Source organism: Hypanus sabinus, chromosome 5 (assembly GCF_030144855.1).
Source record: "Hypanus sabinus isolate sHypSab1 chromosome 5, sHypSab1.hap1, whole genome shotgun sequence".
Taxonomy (NCBI): Eukaryota; Metazoa; Chordata; class Chondrichthyes; order Myliobatiformes; family Dasyatidae; genus Hypanus; species Hypanus sabinus.
Genome location: NC_082710.1, coordinates 77,447,413 through 77,469,636, shown reverse-complemented (window position 1 = coordinate 77,469,636; position 22,224 = coordinate 77,447,413). Strand labels below are relative to the sequence as shown.

At 43.7% G+C, this 22,224-nt stretch overlaps 1 protein-coding gene across 10 annotated transcripts in view; it reads right to left on the bottom strand.

Moving 5' to 3' along the window:
* LOC132394262 (zinc finger protein 229-like) overlaps positions 1-20,456 on the bottom strand; it is a 32,622-nt gene extending 12,166 nt beyond the window's left edge. For 3 of the 10 annotated variants that reach the window (XM_059970152.1, XM_059970150.1, XM_059970160.1), the window contains exon 1: positions 18,420-18,590. The gene's annotated coding sequence lies outside the window, so the exon portion shown is untranslated. Of the gene's footprint in view, positions 1-66; positions 618-8,544; positions 8,678-18,419; positions 18,591-19,189; positions 19,997-20,300; positions 20,352-20,405 lie in introns of those variants that run through there. The other 7 variants (XM_059970154.1, XM_059970158.1, XM_059970155.1 and 4 more) reach the window with 6 other exon arrangements.
* Positions 20,457-22,224: the final 1,768 nt, after the last annotated feature.

The window sequence follows — 22,224 nt, the reverse complement described above, 5'->3', positions numbered from 1 at the left end:
TTCCTCATTCATAACAATACCAACTCTGCACTCTCGAAATTTCTCCTCTGAAGGCCTCCCACTTACCAACGACATCCTTGCCGGAGAAAAACCTGTCCCAATCCATGCTTTTTGGATCCTTCCTCATTTCTTCAAATTTGGCCTTTTTCCAGTTTAGAACCTCAACCCGAGGACCAGATCTATCTTTATCCATGATCAGGTTGAAGCTAATGGTGTTATGATCACTGTAACCAAAGTGTTCCCCTACACACATTTTCTTCACCTGTCCTAACTCGTTTCCTAATAGGAGATCTAAATCTCTCTTGTCGGTACCTCTATATATTGATTTAGAAAACTTCCCTGAACACATTTTACAAACTCTAACCCATCTAGACCTTTAACAGTATGGGAGTCCCAATCAATACGTGGAAAATTAAAATCCCCTACTATCACAACTTTATGTTTCCTGCAGTTGTCTGCTATCTCTCTGCAGATTTGTTTCTCCAATTCTCGCTGACTATTTGGTGGTCTATAATGCAACCCGATTAATGTGGTCATACCTTTCCTGTTTCTCAGCTCCACCCATATGGCTTCAGTAAACAAGCCCTCTAATCTGTCCTTCCTGAGCACTGCTGTAACATTTTCCCTGACTAGCAATGCCACCCCCCACCACCCCTTCATCCCTCTGCTCCTATCACATCTGAAACATCGGAACCCTGGAACATTAAACTGCCAGTCCAGCCCCTAACATTTTCCCTGACTAGCAATGCCACCCCCCACCACCCCTTCATCCCTCTGCTCCTATCACATCTGAAACATCGGAACCCTGGAACATTAAACCGCCAGTCCAGCCCCTCCTGTAGCCAAATTTCACTAATGGCTACAATGTCATAATTCCACGTGTCAATCCACGCTCTCAGCTCGTCAGCCTTCCCCACAATACTCCTCCCACTGAAATAGACACACCTCAGAAGATCATTACCACCACACGCAACCCTTCTATTTATGTATGAAACTTTAACATCATTTATTTTCACCCCTGCTCCACTATCTACTCTGGCACTCTGGCTCCCATCCCCCTGAAAATCTAGTTTAAACCTCCCCCCCTCCCCCCAATAGCACTAACAAAAGTCCCTGCAAGGATATTGGTCCCCTGTAGTTCAGGTGTAACCCGTCTCTCTTGTACAGGTCCCACCTGCCCCAGAAAAGGTCCCAATGATCCTGAAATCTAAAACCCTGTCCCCTACACCAGTTCCTCAGCCACATGCTCATCCTCCAGAGCATCTTATTCTTAACCTCACTGGCATGTGGCACAGGTAGCAATCCTGACATTACCACCCTCAAGGTCCTGCTTTTTAACTTCCTACCAAGCTCTCTATACTCACTCTTCAGGAGCTCCACACTCTTTCTTCCTACGTCATTGGTACCAATGTGTACCATGACATCTGGCTGCTCACCCTCCCATTTCAGAATGCTGTGCACGCGATGAGAGACATTCCTGACCCTGGCACCCGTGAGGCAACAAACCATCTGGGAGACCCTGTCGTGACCACAGAGCCTTCTGTCTGTAACTCTATCAAATTCCCTATTGTCTCCATTAAATTCCATTTTGCATTTCTCAACCCATTTTTCCCGATCTCACTGTAAACCATGAAGTGCTCCTCGCTGTCCACTGCACCCCAAGTCTTGGTGTTATCCACAAATTTGCTGATTTAGCTAACCACATTAACATCCAGATTGCTGATATACAAACTTTGTAAATGACAAACAACAACAGATACAGCACTGATCTCTGTGGCACACCACTAGTCACAGGCCCCCAGTCAGAGAGGCAATCATCTGCTACCACAATCTGGCTTCTCTCGAAGACAGTGTGTCATCCAATTTACTATCTCATCTTGAATGCTAAGTGACTGAACCTTTTTGACCAACCTCCCATATGAGACTTTGTCAAGAGCCTTGCTAAAGTCCATGTAGACAATATCCACTGCCTTGCCTTCATCCACTTTCCTGGTAACTTCCTCAAGAGACTCTAAAAGATTGGTTAGACATGACCTATCATGCACAAAGCCATGCTGTCTATCCTTAATCCGTCCACATCTATCCAAATACTTATATGTCTGGTTCCTGTACATAATTTTCCAATAACTTTCCCCCTACTGATGTCAAACTCACCAACATACAATTTCTTAGTTTATTTTTAGAGTGTTCCTTGAACAGCAGAGCAACATTGACACTTCTCCAATCCTCCACTCCATCACCTGTCACTGAAGATTATTTAAGTATCTGCGTCTGGGCCCCGACAACTTCTGCACTTGTCCTCTGCAGAACAACTTGTTAACCACTGGGGATTTATCCACACTAATTTGCATAAAGACAGTAAACCCCTCCACCTCTGTAATCTGTACAGGGTCTATGAAGTTGATGCTGCTTTGCCTCACTTCTATAGACTGCGTCCATTTCCTGAGTAAATACAGATGCAAACAAAATCTCCCCCATATATTTTGTCTGCTCATATGGATTACTGAGCCCTGCATATTTCAATACAAAGTGTAGGAAAAGCGGATGTGTTCAGGGCATGGAACTACACCTGGAATTATGACACTAGGATCTGGCAGCTACGGACTGGGACAGGCCGCTTTATGGCAAAGGTGTACTTGGTAAATGGGAGGCCTACAAAGCGAAATTTTGTAAGTTCAAAGCGGGAATGTGCTTGCCAGAGTAAAAGGTAAAGATGAAAACTGTAGGGAACTTTATTTTTCAAGAGATACTGAGAACCTGGTGAAGCACAAAATGTAGTTGCATAACAGGGATAGGCAGGCAGGCTCTTATGGTGTATAAAAAATGCAAGGGAGGACATAAGAAATAAATCAGGATGTCTAAAAGAAGGCATAAGACTCCCCTCGCAGAAAAGATGAAAGATAATACTCAGGGATTCTAGAGATAGAATAAGAGCAAAAGGATTGCAAGGTACAATGTTGGTCCTCTGGAAGACCAGAATGGCAATCCACGTGTGGAACCAAAGCAGATGGAGGAGATCTTAAATATTTTTCTCATCTCTAATTACTCAGGAGATGGACACAAGGTATATGAGAGTGTGGAAAGGCAGTATTAAAATTGTGGTTCCTGTATAGATTAAAGAAGAGGAGCTGTTTGCTATCCTGAGGCCTATGACAAGGTGCTCCCTCAGACCCTATGGGATGCAAGTGCAGAGATTGTCGGGGCCTTAACAGAGATAATTAAATCATCCTTATTGATGGGGGAGTTATCAAGAAGATTGTAGGATACCCAAAGTTATTTCGCTGTTCAACATAGAACATAGAACATAGAAATATACAGCATATTCCAGGCCATTCAACCCACAAACTTGATGCCAACCATGTAACTTCCTCGGCCAAGAATTTCCCTAGCCCATAACCCTCAACTTTTCTAAGCTCCATGTACCTATCTAAGAGGCTGTTAAAAGACCCTCTGCCTCGACCACTGCTGCTGGCAGTGCATTCCATGCACCCACCACTATCTGTGTAAAAAACTTACTCCTGACATCCCTCGGTAACTATTTCCAAGCACCTTAAAACAATGCCCCTTGTGTTAGCCATTTCAGCCCTGGGAAAAGCCTTTGGCTATCCACACAATCAATGCCCCTCATCATCTTATACACCTAAAAAAGGCTCTAAACATAAACAAGGAAATTGTACATTGCTTTGAGGATTTGCTGGAAGTATTCAAGATTATGAGGGTATAGATACGGTAAAGGCAAGCAGGCATTTTCCACTGAGATTGGGCAGGACGACAACCAGAGGTCATGGTTAAGTGGCTTCCCCATTTAATGAATATTTAATGGGAACATTTGGAAAACCTCTTCACTGAGTTGATTGTGAGAGTGTGGAATGAGATGCCAGCACGTGGTGCATGTGAGCTCGAATTCAACATTTAAGAGAAGTTTGATAGGTACCTGGATGGTAGCAGTATGGAGGGCTGTGGTCCCAGTGCAGGTTATTGCATTAGACAGCTTAAATGTTATCAGCATTGTCTAGATGGGACATATGGCATGTTTCTGTACTGACCTTCTCCAAATTTCAGCCGGCCAAACTTGATTGGAAGGGGAGACTGGTAGGAATAATGATGGAGCAGCAATGGCTAGAGTTTCTGGGAGCAATTCAAGAGGTGAGTAATCGATATATCCCAAAGAAGTGGAAGCATTGGAAAGGCAAGAGGACACAACCGCGGCTGAAATGAGAAGCCAAAGCCAACATAAAAGCCAAAGAGAGGGTAAATAATAGAGCAAAACATACTGGGAAGTTTTCAAAAACTAACAGAAGCTCAGAAGCTGACTAACAAAGGTCAGATGAGCTCAGTGCATGGGATTATGATATTGTGCAGTAGTCATTAATGAGACTTGGTTGCACCCAACAGCCTGAGGCATTTAGAGGAACAACATATCCAGGGCCTGAATATCTCTTGAAAACCAAGGTTCACTGCACCAGTTACCTTTCAACTTTTATTTTGATAGGCACATACAAACACTACACCCTCAAAATTTCACTTCTGAAGGCCTCCAACTTACCAAGTACTCAGCTGCTGGAAAACAGCCTGTCCAAATCCACACTTGTCCGATCCTTTCTAACACCATCAAAATTGACCTTTCTCCAATTTAGAATCTCAACCCATGGCCCAGACCTTTTTTTTCTATATTTACTTGGAATCTCATGGCATTACGATCACTGGATACAAAGTGTTCCCATACACTAATTTCTGTCAACTGCCCTGGATCATCTCCTAATTGCTTATTGCCCACTTCTACATCGGAAATTCTACGCACTGATTAAGGGCACATTTGACAAACTCTACCTCTTCTAGTCCTTTTACAGTATGGGAGTCTTAGTTAATATATGGAAATTTATAATTGCTTACAATCTTAACCTTTGTTTCTTGGCATAGTCTGCAATCTGTCAACAAATTTGTTCCTCTAAATACCTCAGACTGTTGGGTGCAGCCAAATCCCAATAATGGCGACAATATCATAATTCCCTGTCCTGGGCTCATCTGGCTTTCCTACGATGCTTCTTGCATTGTGATATACACAGCTCAGCACATTCATCGCACCATGCTCAACCACTTGATTGCTGACTCTATCTGAGGTCTGAACAACAACTGACTGGTGTCAAGAAAACAACCTGTCCCTCGATGTCGCAAAAACAAAGGAGCTGGTTGTGGGCTACAGAAGGAATGGAGACAGGGTAAACCCTTTTGACATCAATGGATCTGCTGCTGAGAGGGTGAACAGCTTTAAGTTCCTCGCATACACATCACCGAGGATCTCACCTGATCTGTACATAACCGCTGTGTGGTGAAAAAGGCACAACAGCGCCCCTTTCAAGTCAGACTGTTGAAGAAGTTTGGTATGGTTTCCCAAATCCCAAGAACTTTCTACAGGGACACACTTGAGAGCATCCTGAGAGTCGACATCACTGCCTGGTGTGGGAACTATACTTCCCTCAGTCGCAGTCTGCAGAGAGTGGTGCAGACAGCCCAGTGCATCTTTAGATGTGAACTTTCCACTACCCAAAATATTAACATAATTGTGTAAAAAGGACCTGCAGGATCACTGGGGAGCTCAGTCACCCCAACCACAGAATGTTGCAGCTGCTACCATCTGGGGAACTGTACTGCAACATAAAAGCCAGGACCAGCAGGCTCTGGGACAGCTTCTTCCACCAGGCCATCAGACTGCTTAATTCATGCTGATCTAATTGTATTTCTATGTTAACATGAATGTCCTATTGTACGTATTAATTATTATAAATTACTGTAAATTACACATTTAGATGGAGATGTAACATAAAGATTTCTACTCTTCATGTATATGAAGGATGTAAGTAATAAAGTCAATTCACCCTCTCCACTACCTGTTCAGTCATTCTGGCTCCAATCTTCCCTGCAACTTCAGTTTAACCACCCACCCCACAGGGTAGCACTAGCAAGCCTTACCACTAGGATATTAGTCTCCTTTGGCATCTCCACACCATCCCACCAATCTCCCTACTAATTTGAAATATGTGCAGAAAAATCCTGCGCTGTGCAATTTTTACCCAGTGACAACATGGTGCGCAATGTATTTTATATTTCAAGGTACTCGTTTCAACAGCTAACAAATCACTGTCAATAAGAACTTTGATCTCCTCTGGGTTCGATCGCATTCATCTGCACTCTCACACAACCTATGTAGCAGGTAATGAAGGATTTTTTCACCAGAGCTTTTACAAGTCTATATGTGATTTGTTTGCTAAATGATGCTTTAAAAAGTCAGATTTCCAAATATCACTCTACTTCTTCCCACTTGCAAAGTCTCCAGCAACTTATCAATCACCAAAATACACAGAGGTAACACCAGTTTCTGTATTGTACATAAATATTTCCCCTGAACCCTCCCCCGGTGACTGACAGTGGTGAACTCATTGATGGCAATGCCAATGAATATGAAGGGAAGGGCAGTCGTCTGTCTCATTGAAGTCTGGCTCATCTGTGATGTGAAAGCTACTTGTTGCCCAGAACAAAGGAGTTTGATATCATTATGTGTCCAGAAACAATGGGTCAAAACATGTTCTCACAGGTAGAAAAGTCCAGAACAAGAGGAGGTTGAATGAGGAGCACATACAAAATAATGGAGGAACTCAGTAGGTCAGGCAGCATCCATGGAAAAGAATAATAATGTTGAGTTCCTCCAGCATTTTGTGTGTGTTTTTTGGATTTCCAATATAGAAAAAAAATAGAAAACCTCCAGCACAATACTGGCCCTTCGGCCCACGATGTTGTGCCAAACATTACTTTAGAAATTACCTAGAGTTCCCCATAGCCCTCTATTTTTCTACGCGCCATGTATCTATCCAAGAGCCTCTTAAAACACCCTATTGTTTCTGCAAGCACCAGTTCCGTGTCCACACCTCAGTTTTTTTTGTGTGACGGCTCCCATAAACAATACACTCAATATCAACAGGCATCCCCGTGTCTAATGCCAAAGTACAATCCTCTTACAAATGCAGATATAAAACACAGGAGATTCTGAAGTTGCTGGAAGTACAGACGTACACACACAACTTTGGAAGAACCCTGCGGTTCATGCTACAACTAAGCAGAGGAGTACACAGTCGATGCGTGCCGAAGTGGCTCAGCCTAAATGTTGTCTATTTATTCCACTTCACATTTGTGGCTTGATATGTTGATTTCCTCCAGTATTTTGCAGAAATTAACCACAATTTTTTTCAATCAATCAGTTTCACAATGTTTCTGATCTTTCATTTGTAGCCACATCCTGCTGGTCTGATTCCTCTTCCTCTTCCTCCTTAATAACTCTCTGGAGTCTGGAGTCCTAGAACTCTGGAATCCCATCTCCCTCTGGAGCCCCAAAGCCCTGACTCAGGCTGGCAACTCTTTGGTTTCTGACTCTGCTCCATCAAAGATTCACTCACTTAGTCTGCTGTCAGACTTTAGAGACACATTGCAACAACCCAACTGTCTGAGACGCAGTCCTTTGAAATCAGTGAAAATGACACAAAACATTGAAAAGAGCAGTGAAGAAAGAGCATAACCACCTTAGGTCCAGAGCCTTGAAGAACATTAAAACCACAGTGAGCTCATCGTCTTATTCAGCCCAGAGAAAATCATGCAGGAAATTCATAGCATGATGAGAGGCATTGATCGTGTGGATAGCCAGAGGCCTTTTCCCAGGACTGAAATGGCTAATACGAGGGGGCAAAAGTTCAAGCTGCTTGGAAGTAGGTACAGAGGAGATATCAGAGCTAAGTTTTTTTTTACACAAAGAGACTTGGATGTGTGGAATGCACTGCAGGTAATGATGGTGGAGGCGAATACAATAGGGTAGTTTAAGAGACTCTCAGACAGGTACATGGAGCCTAGAAAAATAGAGGGCTATGCAGTAGGGTAATTCTAGTCAGTTTTTAAGAGTAGGTAACATGGTCGGCACAACACTGTGGGCCAAAGGGCCTGTAATGTGCTGTAGATTTCTGTGATTCTATGAAATTCAAGGGAAATCACTTCTCCCACAGAATGATGACTAGTTGCAACCTGTCATCATAGGGAGAATGAGAGGGGAACGGCAGGGATAGGTTTTGATATACTGATATGGAATAGAAACATGGGCAGGGACCGGATGGACAGAGTGGCCTCTCTAGTGTACATCGTGAGTGTGGTAGAGACAGTAAATGCCTGCAACACGGGATTTGAAACAGAGCTGATTTATCTTTCACAGATCCACAATATTAAACACTAGTCTAGTTTAAGACTAAAATCAGCAGAACGGACTCCTCCAATGCTCAGTGACCTGGGTTCAGTCCTGGGTCCAACGAGCAGCTGCAAGGACTGCGGAATCTGAGAGTAACAGTCCCTCAGGAACCTGCAGCTGCCTTCAGTCACCGTGATGTTTAAACATTTCACACCGAGCTGATTTGAACTTCCTCCCTGATGGAAGTTGCTGGTGTTGCAGCAGCTGGGATGATTAAGAAAAACTCTTTGCTCACCCTGGACAGAGAAGTGGCCTCCACTTACTGTGAACTCATCGGAGCATCACAAGGTGGGTTAACTGAATGATTCTCTTCGCACACATGGAGCAGGTGAACGGCCGCTTCCCAGTGTGAAGCTGTTGGAGTATCTGTGATGGCCGACTGAATCCCTTCCAAAATGAGGGCCAGTGAATGACACCTCACTGCTATCAGTTGGTGAAGGACAAAATTTCAACTCAAATAATTTTAGTCTCCATGGTGCCTTCTGTAAAAACACAGTCACAGCTCAAAACAATTTGGAGGAACAAGACTTCATCTTCTAACCGGCTACAGATCTGGCTTCAGGCAAAATATCAAATTATCTGCTTCCCTCTCTGTAGCAGAATGTAGACCTCCCCTTCATCAGTCTGTGACTTGGCTCCGTTTGTCTGTTTCCTTCACATTCTGAGCATGCGCCACACACCCACTAAGATCACGTTGTAATTATACTGCTGTGACTAGAGAGTTTCTGATTATTATGTCCCTCCTGGCATCTGACGGTGGTAAACTCAGAGTCAGCAATGTTATTGAACCTCAGGAGTAGGCGATTAGGCTTTCTCGTTGGAGATTAGTAAACTGCCAGTAGTGTGTGGCTGGATGAGTGGGTTGTTTTCAGACTGGAAGGAGGTAGTGCATGGAGTACCCCAGAGATCAGTCCCTGACCACAGTTGTTCACAGTTTAATGTTGTGGTGGAGACAGCGAGATGTGAGATGTCCTAGTCTGCTGGTGATGCAGAAGCAATGAAGTTGGGGGAGGGGAGGCTATTGACATGCAATTTTGTAGCTTTGCCATCGATACATAGTGCACTTTGGGGCTGCAGTGGCGGGTTTCATTGCTGGGATCAGTGCACAGTCACTGCGGGCTATGAGGATTTTGTGAATAAAGCATCATTCTCCATTTCAAAACCTCAAGCCACGGAGCAAGCCTGTAGTTTGTATGTTCAAGTTGTATTTATGACATTGTGATAACCAGATATCATAGCCCTTCATGACCTCTCTATCCAGTCCTTACAATATTCAACCTCATTCGTAAATTTGGCCACAGGGCCATCAACTGCTGCCTGCGCCATGTGCTAGTGATGAAAGAATAGCATGATCAGGCATATTAATGTGTGGCTAGGAGACTTGTGCAGGGGGCAGGGCTTCAGATTCATGGATTATTGGGGCCTCTTCCAGGGGAGGTACAACCGGTACAAAAAGGACAGATTGCACCTGAACCAAAGGGTCCAATATCCTGGTGGGCAGTTTTAATAAAACTGTTAGTGAGGGCTTAAACTAATTTGGCAGAGGGCTAGGAACTGCAGTACTGGGCTGAGGAAGGGGAAAACAGAAATAAATCAAAGGTAGCATGCAACAGAGATTATAGAAAGAACAGGCTGGAGATAAAGCTTAATCAAAGCCAGTGGCATGAGTTACAGGGCAATAGAGTTGTGGTGCAATTAAAACAGAAAGCAACAAATACTGGACTGAGAGTGTTATATTTGAATTTATTAAGAAATAAAATGGATGATCTTGAAATTCAGCTGCAGATTGGCAAATACGACGTTGTGACCATCTCTGAAACTTGGCTAAAGAATGGCTGCCATTGGGAGCAGAATGTCCAGGGATATACGGTGTATCGGAAAAATAGGTTAGAAGGCGGGGTGGGGGGGGGTTGGTGTAGCCCTGTGTATAAGAAATGATATTAAATCATTAAAAAGGGATGACAGTGGATTGGAAGTGGATTGAAGATTGGATTGGTTGAGCTAAGAAATGGCAAGGGTAAAAGTACCCCAATGGCAGTTGTATACAGGCCTCCAAACAGCAGCCAAGATGTGGATTACAAATTACAGCAGGAGATAGAAAAGGCGTGTCAGAAGTACAATGTCATGATAATCGTTGGGAGATTTTAACATGATAGTGGATTTGGAAAAACAAGCCACTACTGGAAGTCGAAAGAGAGAATTTGGAGAATGTCTATGGGATGGCTTTTTAGAACAGCTTGTTGTCGAGCCCACTAGGGGATTGGCTGTACTCGATTTGGTGTTGTGCACTGATCTGGAGGTGATAAGAGAGTTTCAGGTTAAGGAACCCTTAGGGAACAGTGATCACAATATGATTGAGTTCACTTTGAAATTTTAGAAGGAGAAACTAAATTGTAGTGTGTCATTATTTCAGTGGAATAACGGAAATTACAATAGCATGAGAGGGGAACTGGCCAAAGTTGACTGGAAACGGACATTTGCAGAAAGATCAGCAGAGCAGCAATGGCTGGAGTTTCTGCGCAAAGTGAGGGAAGGGCAAAACAGGTATATTCCAAATAAGAAGAAATTTTCAAAGGGAAGAAGGACACTACTATGGCTGACAAGTGAAGTCAGAGCCAGAGTAAAAGCAAAGGAGAGGACATACAAGGAAGCCAAAGTTAGTGGGAAGACAGAGGATTGGGAAGCTTTCACAAACTTGCTGAAGGAAACTAAGAAGGTCATTCGGAAGGAAAAGATGAATTATGAGAGGAAGCTGGCGACTAATATCAAATAAGATACTAAAAGTTTTTTTCAAGTATATAATGGATAAAAGAGAGTTGAGGGTAGATACAGGACAATACAAAATGATGCTGAAGATATTACAGTGAGAGATGTAGAGATGGCAGAGGAACTAGATATGCATTTTGCATTAGTCTACACAGTGGAAGACATCTGCAATACACTGGACATTCAAGAGTGTCAAGGAAGTGAAGTTTCTGCAGTGAAAATTATGACCGAGAAGGTGCTCAAGAAGCTTAATGGTCTGATGGTGGATAAATCTCCTAGACCTGATGGAATGCACCCTCAGGTTCTGAAGGATGTAGCTGGAGAGATTGTGGAGGCATTAACGATGATCTTTCAAGGATCAATAGATTCTGGCATTGTACCAGATGACTGGAAAATTGGAAACGTTACCCCGCTATTTAAGAAGGGTGAGTAGCAGCAGAAAGGAAACTATAGACTTGTTAGCCTGACATCAGTGGTTGGGAAGTTATTGGAATCGATTGTTAAAGATGAGATTATGTAGTACCTGGAGGTACATGACAAGATAGGCCAAAGCGAGCTGAAAGGAAAATTCAGCCTGACAAACCAACTGCAATTCTTTCAGGAAATTACAAATAGGGTAGACAAAGGAGATGCAGTAAACGTGGTGTACGTGGATTTTCCGAAGGCCTTTAACAAGGTGCCACGCATGAGGCTGCTTAGCAAGATAAGAGCCCAGGTATTACAGGGAAGTTACTAGCATGGGTGCAGCATTGGCTGGTCGGCAGAAAACAGAGAGTGGAAATAAGGGGATCCTGTTCTGGTTTGCTGCCGGTTACCAGTGGAGTTCCACAGGAGTCATTGCTGGACCCATAATATTTTACAATGTATGTCAATAATTTGGACTATGGTATTAATGGATTTGTAGCTAAATTTGTCAATGATATATACATGGGTGGATCAGCGGGTAGTGTTAAGAAAACAGAGAACCTGCAGAGAGACTTAGATAGTTTAGGGTAATGTGCAAAGAACTGGTAAGTGAAATACAATGTTGGAAAGTGTATGGTCATGCACTTTGGTGGAAGATATAAACGAGCAGACAATTATTTAGATGCGGAGAGACTTCAAAATGCAGAGACACAAAGGCACTTGGGAGTCATTGTGCAAGATAACCCAAAAGGTTATCCGCCAGTTTGATCCAGTTATGAAGAAGGCAAATGAAATTTTGGCATTCATTTCTAGAGGTACAGAATATAAGAACAGTGATATGATGTTGAAGCTCTATAAGGCACTCGAAGAGACCACACTTGGAATATTGTGTGCAATTTTGGGCTTATTTTAGAAGGGAGATACTGACATAGGAGAGGGTTCAGAGAAGATTCACGATAATGATTCCAGGAATGAGAGGGTTACTGTACGAGGAATGTCTGGCAGCTCGTGGGCTGTATTCCCTGGAGTTCAGGAGAATGAGGGGGGATCTCATAGAAACATGCTAAATGTTAAAAGGCCTGAACAGATTAGATATGGCAAAGTTATTTCCCATGTAGGGGATTCTAAGTCAAGAGGGCACAACTTCAGGATTGAAGGACGACCTTTTAGAACTGAGTTGCTGAGAAATTACTTCAGTCAGGGGGTGGTAAATATGTGGAATTTGTTCCCATAAGCAGCTGTGGAGGCCAAGTCATTGGGTGTATTTAAAGCAGAGATAGATAGGTTCTTGATTAGCCAGGGCATCAAAGGATATGGGGTGAAAGCAGGTGAGTGGGGATGACTGGATGAAATGGATCAGCCCATGATAGAACAGCAGAGCAGACTTGATGGGCAGAATGGCCTAATTCTGCTCCAATATATTATGGTCTTATGGTCTAACAGCCCATGTCAGCCTCAAAAGAATCCCACCGCTCCGGTCTCTTCCCGCAGCTCTGTGCCAGACCCAAAGTAATTAATTGTGGAAAGTGGAATTAAAATGTTCCCAGGTTGAAACCTCGGAGCTTAAATCAGGAACGGATGCACTCTGGGAAATGCACAACAGAAATGTGGAAGCATTGTAGGCAGCATTTACTTGGGGTCCTGGATAGGTTTGTCCCAGTGAGGCAGGGAAAGGATGGTAGGGTGAAAGAACCATGGTTGCCAAGAGATGTGGAATGAGAGGTGACCTGATAGAGGTGTATAAGATGAGGAGAGGCATTGATCGTGTGGGTAGTCAGAGGCTTTTTCTCAGGGCTGAAATTGTTGCCACAAGAGGACACAGGTTTAAGGTGCTGAGGAGTTGATACAGAGGGGCTGTCAGGGGTAAAATTTTTACGCAGAGAGTGGTGAGTGCGTGGAACGGGCTGCCGGTAATGGTGGTGGGGAGGACACAATAGGATCTTTTAAGAGACTTTTAGATAGGTACATGGAGCTTAGAAAAATAGACGGCTATGGGGAAGTCCAGTAATTTCTAAGGTAGGAACATGTTCGGCACAACTTTGTGAACAGAAAAATGGAATTAGGAGAGCTAGAAAGTACTTTCTAGTATTTTCATACTACAAATTGCTTTCAGAAAGGGAAAATGAATATCAAAATGATGTCTTTTTATGTTTTATTGATTTCACTAAAGCATTTAACAAGGTGCAACATGAAAAATTCTTTCAAATTCTCAGTAAACTAAACATTGACAAAAGGGACCAACAACTGCTTCAAAATTTATATTGGAACCAAACAGTAGTGGTAAAAATTGATGATAATGTAAGCAGTTGGACTAAAATTCAAAGAGGAGTTAGACAGGGATGTGTTGCCTCACTGGAATTATTTAATATCTACATTGAAATGATTCTCAGAGAAATAGAAGGCCTAGATGGGATAAAAATTGGAGGTGTTACATCAACAATATAAGATATGCTGATGATACCTCGCAAATAGTAAGTGCTGCAGAAGACCTACAAATCCTTCAACACAAAGTAGTACAAATAAATGCAGATTTTGGCCTAACCATCAACTGTAAAAAAAACCAAGTGTATGGTAATATCAAAGCAGCAGGATTCTCCCAACTGCCAATTGTACATCAGTAACCAAGAGATTGAACAAAAGACTAGCTTTAATTACCTTGGTAGCTTTATATCACAAGACACTAGAAGTAGAAATAAATGGAAGAATTGCCATTGACAAAACAAACTTCCAAAAAATGAAACCCATTTTTACCAATAGATGCATTTGTATGACAACAAGGCTTAGACTACTAAAATGTTACATCTGGTCACTCTTGCTGTCTGCTTCCGAAACATGGACTATAACACCAGAACTCCAAAGAAGTAACAGAAATGTGGTTTCTTAGAGGAATGCTGAAAATATCATATAGAGATAGGGTAACCAATGAGAGAATACTCCCATGTGCCCGTATAAAAAGATCTTTAATGAGAACATTAAATGAGAAGAAACTTAAATTCCTGGGCCATGTCATCAGAAAGGGACAAATAGAATGCCTTACAGTACACGGCTGTATGCCCAGGAAACGCGGAAGAGGAAGGCAAAGAAGAAAATATATGGACACTGTGAATGAACCTACAGATCTAAATGTGCAAAACATCACTGACGCTGTGAGGGATCGTTCGATGTGGAAAACCATGACCGCCCAAGTGTGTAACGCCCAAGGCACATGAAGAAGAAAAAGAAAGTACTTAGCAACTGAGATTAAGGAAATGTCCAAAACATTATTAATTTATGTGAAGAAGAAAAGAATAACTAGTTTGAAGATAGGAACTGGTCTAGACAAAAAATGAAACACGCATTGTCAGGGAAGGTAGGGCAGGTCCTGAATGAAGACTTTACTTCAGTATTTACCAGTGAGCAGGATTGTGACGTTTGTGAGGACAGCATTAAATGGGCTGATGTGAGAAAACATGTCGAGGTTAAGAGTGAGGATGTGCTGGAACTTTTGAAAATCATCAGGATAAGTAAGTGCACTCATGTAGTTACAATATACCCCAGGTCACTGCGGGAAGCATGGGTTAGATGGCTTTATCACTGGCCAGGGAAGTAGTGTCAGAGCTTTGGAATGTGGAAAATATTATTTCTCCGTTTAAAAAAAAGTAGATAACTCTGAAAATTATAGTCCAGTCAGACTTACCTCTGCGTGCAAACTATTGGAAAAGATTTTTAGAGACATTATGTATGAGAATTTGGAGACCTGATTTGAAATAGCCATTATGACTTTCAGAGGGGCAGGTCATGTCTCAGAAGCCATGCTGTATTTTGTGAGGATTTGAAAAAGCACACTGATAAAAGTAGAGACGTTGATCTGGTAAAAATAGATTTTAATAAGGCATTTGATAGGTTTCAACATGATAAGCTATTTCAGTATCCAGGGAAAGTTGTGTGGTGTATTCGAAATTGTTTTTTTATCCACAGAAGGCAGAAGATAATTATGCAGAGAGTGTTTTTTCTCTGGAGGTTAGTAACCAGTGGTGAGATGCAGGGATCTGTTCTGTGATCCCCTATTTTTTAGTGTATTTTTTAAAATAATATTTCTTCGAGAAAGTGTAAGGGTGGAATTTGTAAGTTTGCAGCTGATATGGAGATTTCTAGAGTTGTGGTTAGTGTAGAAGATTGTTATAGGTTACAACAGGGCATTGACAGGATGCAGAACAGGGATGAGAAGTGCCAGATGAAGTTCAACACTGAAAGTGGCGAAATGATTCACTTCGGAAGGATGAATTTGAAGGCAGAGTACCGGGTTAACAGCAGGATTGTTAGCAGTGTGGTGGAACAGAGGGATGATAGGGTCCACATCTACAGATCCTGCAATGTTTCTTCACATGTTGATGGGCACTTTTAGATGATGAATTGGGTGTCAGCCACATTAGAAGTGTACAAGGTGATCAGAGGCATACAGTAGGTCGAGTGAGTGGACAGATAGAGACAGGGCAGAAATGGTGGTTATGACTGGAAGTAATTTTATGGTGAATGGAGGAAAGTATGGGGAGAATGAAAAGTACAAGCGGGAATAAGCATAGATCTTGCTGGTGAGTATTAAACTGGAGCAGGGCAAATTGCGAGAGATTAGGCAGGAAGGAGGGAGAGTTAATGGGGAACAGGTGTTTTGGGGCAAGTCCACATCCAACATGTGGAGGGTGTTTGAAGTCTAACTACACACAGTACAGAACAGGTATGTTCCAGTCAGAAGGAAGGACAAGGATGGCAAGGAAGAGAACCAGGGATGTTGAGGGATTTCATGAACGTAGTCCAGAATCAAATGGAAAATAGGTAAAGCTTGGGAAGCTGAAATCAGAGACTTTGAGGATTAATATGAAGCCAGAAAAGAACTCAAAGGAAGAAAAATATCTCAAGGAGAATTAGGAAAACCATGACGGCCCATAAAAACTTCTTGGCAAGTCTGATTAAGGAGAATCTCAAAGCTTTCCATACATACATCAGGAGCAAGAGGATAACAACAGAGAGGGTGGGACCACTCAAGGACAAAGGGAGAGGGGAACATTTGGTTGGATACAAAGGATGTTGCTGAGGTTTATAACGAGATCTTTACATCAATAGTTACCAAAGACAAGGACGTGGAGCATGTGGAGATAAAGGCAAAGAGTATTAATATGCTTGAGTATTTTGAAGTAATTGAGAAGGTAGATTTGGGCTTTTAAATAGTATTAAGGAAGATAAACCCCAGGGCCAGATGGGATACACCACAGATTATTGACAGAGGCAAGTGAAGAGATTGCTGGGGCCTTGGTCAATATCTTTGTGCCCTCCCTAGCCACCAGCGAGGTCCTGGCGGACTGTTGAGCAGTCATTATTCAAGCAGAAAAGAAAAGAAGAATAGCCTTCAACTCAGCAGTGGAGTTATCGGGGCACCGTCATGACATTGTTTCCGTAGCAAGCTATTCCTGTTTTTATGAGGCTGATTTGCTAGCTCGATGCTCAACACGACTTGGAACTCAGGAACCTTCGCTTCAGAGTCCGGCGCTGATATTTTTGCACCACCAAGAAGGGAACCAGGGATAATCCTGGAAGTTATAGACTGTCAGTGGTAGGGACAGGATTTATGAGTATTTGTAAAACCATAACTTTATTAGGGGGTGCCAACATGGCTTTGTTTGAAGCAAATTGTGTCTTACTAACTTGATTGATTTTATTGATGCAGTGATGAGGATGATTGATGAGGGTCAAGCTCAGGGAGTTGTTTTCACACATTTTTGTGAGGCATTTGACAATATCCCACTTGGGAGGCTCATCCAAAAGATTAAGGTGTACGGGATCCATGGTGAATTGGATTCAGAACTGGGTTATACATTGAAGACAAAGTTGGTGGTTGAAGAGAGCTTTTCTAACTGGAGGTCTGGGTTAGTGGTGTTCTACGGGGATCTGTACTGGGACCTCTGCCATCTGTGATGTATGTAAACAGCCCAGATGAAAATGTCCACAGATGTGGATAAACTAGATGACAGTCAGAGAATACAGTATATCCTGTCTATCAGTTGCAGATATGGGCAGAGAAAAGGCAGATGGAGTTTTAAACAGGCCAAACGTGAAGTTGTGCACCTCAGTAGGACAAATGTAAACAGACAGTACTGTACACTGTTAAATGCAACGGCGTCCATCAGCAGGGGGATTTTGGTGTCCAAATTCATCATTCCCTGAAAGTGGCTACACAGATTGACAGGGGTGTTAAGAAAGCAAATGGTATACTTGACATTATTAGCTGAGGCACTGAGTTCAAAAGTCAGGGAGTTATGTTGCAACTTATAAAACTCTAGTTAGACTGCATGTGGAGCATTTCATACAGGTCTGGTCACCCTATTCTAGGAAGGATGTTGAAGATTTGAATAGAGTGCAAAGGAGGTTTACGATTATGTTGCTTGGATTAGAGGGCATGTGGTTGGACAAACCTGGGCTGTTTTCTTTGGAGCAATGGAGACTGAGAGGAAATTTGATAGAGGTTTATAAGATTAGGAGAGATGTAGATAGAGTAGGCAGACTGTATCCCTTTTGAGGGGTTGAAATGTCCAGTACCAGAGGGCATGCATTCACTGTGAGAGGAAGCAAGTTCAAAGGAGAAAGGCAATCTCTGTGTGAAAGGCAAGTTCCTTTACAAAGATTTGTTGGTGTCTGGAAGTACCTAGGGTTTGTTAGAGGCAGCTACAGTAGGGACTTTTAAGACATTATTAGATAGGCACATGAATGTGAGGAAAAATGAGGGATATGGATATTGCATCTGAATATTGGATTAGTTTAGTCAGCCATTTGATGATTAGTTCACTTTGCCATTTTCAGAGAGCAATGAACATTGAGGGTCGAAAGGTCTGTTCTTGTGCTGTACTGGTCTATGTCCTAGGTCAACATTCTATAACATTGTTCAGTTTACAATGTTTCAATGTGATTTTCATTTCAGTGTGTTGTTTTACCGTACCAAGCTCCAGAACTTATTTCAGCATTTTGTCCAACTTTGCCAACCCATTCCTCACTCCACAAAGAATTCCCACATCACTCCCTGGGACTGGGAGCCTTTCCCCATCACCAGGCTGAGGAAGAGCGGGGAATCCTCTGTCAGGGTTCCCTTCTCCATAAGTTCTGTAATTTCCTGTAAACAATGAGTGACAGACTGAGTGAAAGAGAATGGAGAAGACAATATCAGCTCAGTGATGGGACGTCCCAGTGACTTTGAGCACAGGAACAGTCACTGGGCAGCCTCCTCACCCATTCTGTAAATTTCTGGGTTCAGTCATTAGCAGCAAAGCACTGACCGTGGAAATTACAAATCATATTATTGGAGTCACAGAGCCCAGCAGCACTGAAACAGGCCCTTTGACCCTTCTAGTCAATGCTGACCTGTTTTTGTTTTTACTGCCTAGTTCCAACTACCTGCACCACAGCCTCCATACACCTCCCATCCATGTCATCACCCAAATTTCTCTTTAATGTCTAAATCGAACCCACTTCCACTACTTTCACTGGCAGCTCATTCCACACTCCCACCAAACTCTGAGTGAAGAATTCCCCTTCAGATTCCCCTCAAATAATTCACTTTCACTCTGAACTTATGTCCAATGTGGGTGTGTGAGGGAGGATGGGGCAGAGAAGGAAGGCAATAAAGGGATGGGGCGAGGCTAATTGGGGACAAGGAAATGGAGAGGGTGTTTATACTTAGTATTTTTCAAAAATGTAATTGTTTGAACTTACTTGCTATGAACTTACGATCCATACCCTGTACATTCTCAAGCAAACTACTGATTACAGATGACAAATAACACGAATAGCAATGTGAGCTGCCTTAATGACTGTCGTGCAGTGGCTGTCACATCTCTGCTGATGAAATGTTGAAGGGTTGTTCATGGTGAGAGTGAACTCCTGCCTCAGCAAGGACCTGGACCCACTGCAACTTGCCCATCATCACAATAGGTCTACGGCAGATGTGATCGCAATGGCTCTTCACACGGCCTCAGATCAGCTAGACAATACAAACACCAAAAGAGTTCTGCTGAACAACTGACAATTGCACCTTCACAAACTGCTCACATGAGACGTCTGTCTACACCCGTGACACAGGAAATCACAACACTGTCACTCTCCTGATACCGTCTCTGACCTGCTCACCTCTGGGTATCCTCCATCACCAAGCCTCATCCTCAGTCACCATTTGTGAGATTATATAAAACAAAAACAATTAAAACGATCTATCAAACAGCTCCTATACCCCTCCAGCCCTGAACATGTTTCACTGGTTAAATCTCCCACCTCAGCACCTTCCTTTCTCCCTTTCCCATTGTAACTGCAGATATGCTAACAAATCTGAATCCGCTGTACAACCCCTTGTCCTTCTTTGATGCAGAAGTCATAGACCAGCCCCAACTCCCCACCCACTTCCTAATCTACACTCGCAGCCCATGACGGTGACAGCTGTTCCCAGACTCTGGGGCTCTGTAACAAGCATAATGTTAACAGCAAGACCAGTCAGTGATTAATATGAAAAGAGAGTTGTTGCTTCCTGAAAGGACACGCGAGCGTCCGATACAATGGACCAGATCCTCCCTTGTCTCCTACTTCATTTGACCCGGTCACGGAACCTCCGATCATCCCACTTTCTCACATCACCACTCTACCCTCTCCCCCCCCCCCAATCGCCCACCGTCCAACACATTTCCGATCACTCACCCTGCACCCACACGTCCACCTCTGCACACCCACACACACAGATCCCCAAACCTCAAACCCCTTCCCCGCTGTGGGAGCAACAACTAATTGATCCCACAGCCCGGGCTCGAGAGCAAAGCTAAAACCGCGGCTACGATACCAGAGAAGGCGAAGCCTCCTGTCGTTCGACAGAGCTCGGTCCCGACCCTTTCCCATCGCAACCTGCCCCCGATTTACAGAAAACCGCCATCTGCCCCTTTCTCACCGGAGAACCACGACTCCTGGGGTCGGCACTGCGCCTGCGTCCAACTGGAAGCTCTCAGGTTACCACAGTGCCACGAGCGGCCGGAGGTCTGCACATCGCCGCCGGTTGACGGAGATCTCCGCAGCGCCTCCGATGGCCGTAGTGACGACGGAGAATACATCACAAACCAGAGGAAGTCTGCAGCTGCTGGAAATCCAAAGCAACACTCACAAAATGCTGAAGGTACCCAACAGGTTAGGTGGCATATATCGAATAGAATCGACATTTCCGGTTGAGATCCTTCTTCAGGACTGAGAAGGGAAATATCTGAATAAAAACGGGGCGGATGAGGAAAAGGCTCGATCGAAGATGCTACTTGAAGCCAGGTAGGTGGGAAATCTCACGAACAGGAGGGAAAAAAAATCTAATAGGAGAGGAGATTAGACAATAGAAGAAAGGGCTGGAGGAGTGGACCCAGGGAGAAGTGAAATGCAGATGAAAGGAACACACACACACTCTGCTATGGTCGCGCTGAGACAGTTTAACGGCTGAGCTACCGACAGCGAAACGCCTCCGCTGCGCTATAGTTATTGGCCCGAGGCGATGTCAGTAACAAATCCCGACGTAAATCTCTTTTTGATTTATTTCCATTTCCTTCCGAGGGAAGATGGGGGCGTTTGTGAAGCGTCTCCTGCGGCCGGAGTCGGATTATTCACTGACCGGTAGGAGAAGACCGCTCGGCCCGTCGGCCTGATGCCGTCTCCCCGGGGTTGGTGGGAGGGAGGGATCCCGGCAGTGGAAGGTAGGTGGGGATTTTATTGAAAGGATGAAGATGGTGTGAGCGGGGGCGGACAGGATGTTTGTCCGGGTGGGGACAGGAGGGTCTCAACTGTGGAAATGTCTGAGGCCACGGTGGTGGCGAGCAGAGGGATTCACCACATTGGGGGCAAACACCAGCAGACTGTTGCTCTGCAAGCGGGGCCAATGGTCTGTGCAAAGAGGGGATAGGAGTGGCGTTGGGGGCCCAGGTCTAGTTGAATGACAAGACGTCAGAGAGAGGCCGAGTGGCCTGCTCCTGTTCCTGGTGTCCATCTGTTTAAATACAGGGAATAACCAAACCCTTCCTGGGCCTGCAGGATGTCTTAGTCGGTGTTGTAGGAACCAGAGCTCGGAGCCCAGTTGTTCTCAAACCGTGTCAACAATTCGGCTGAGGGACCAAATCAACATCCCCAAGTCTGTTACTGACAAAAAATGTACATCTATATCCTGAAAATGACAAAAAAAAACTGTATATTAGATCCCAAGAGTTTCCAGAGTTTGATAAAATTAAATAAGTATCTCTGTGCGCTTTTGTTTCCCGGGGTTTGTTTACTCGCCTTAATATTGATGGAGTGAAGAGGGAGTTCAGAGCCGACACTGCAGGGTACGATACAGGTCAGACGGGGTAAGTTACAGTAGGTAGCATACAAGCATTCAATGCCGCTGGAGTGGTCGTTATATTGGTTGAAATATGTTGCAAACTATCAAAGACACTTGAGTGTCACAAGGACAGGAATGGCTTCAGGACTGTCCGTGTTGTAGATTTTGAAAAATGGACAGATTCAGCTAACAGAGTGTAAAGGGAGTGTGATAGCAAACCAGGGATAGCATCGTAGATGCAGAAAGAGAGAACAACGTGGAGCGTTCGTTTGTTAATAGACTGTGAGACGAACACAGATACATGAAGGGCGAGAACACCCTGTATGGAGTATTCTGTACAGCGGCACACCAGTTTAGCAAAGAAAATCTAACGGAAACGGTGATGAATCGATTGGGAAGCGGATCTTGGACATGTGCCATG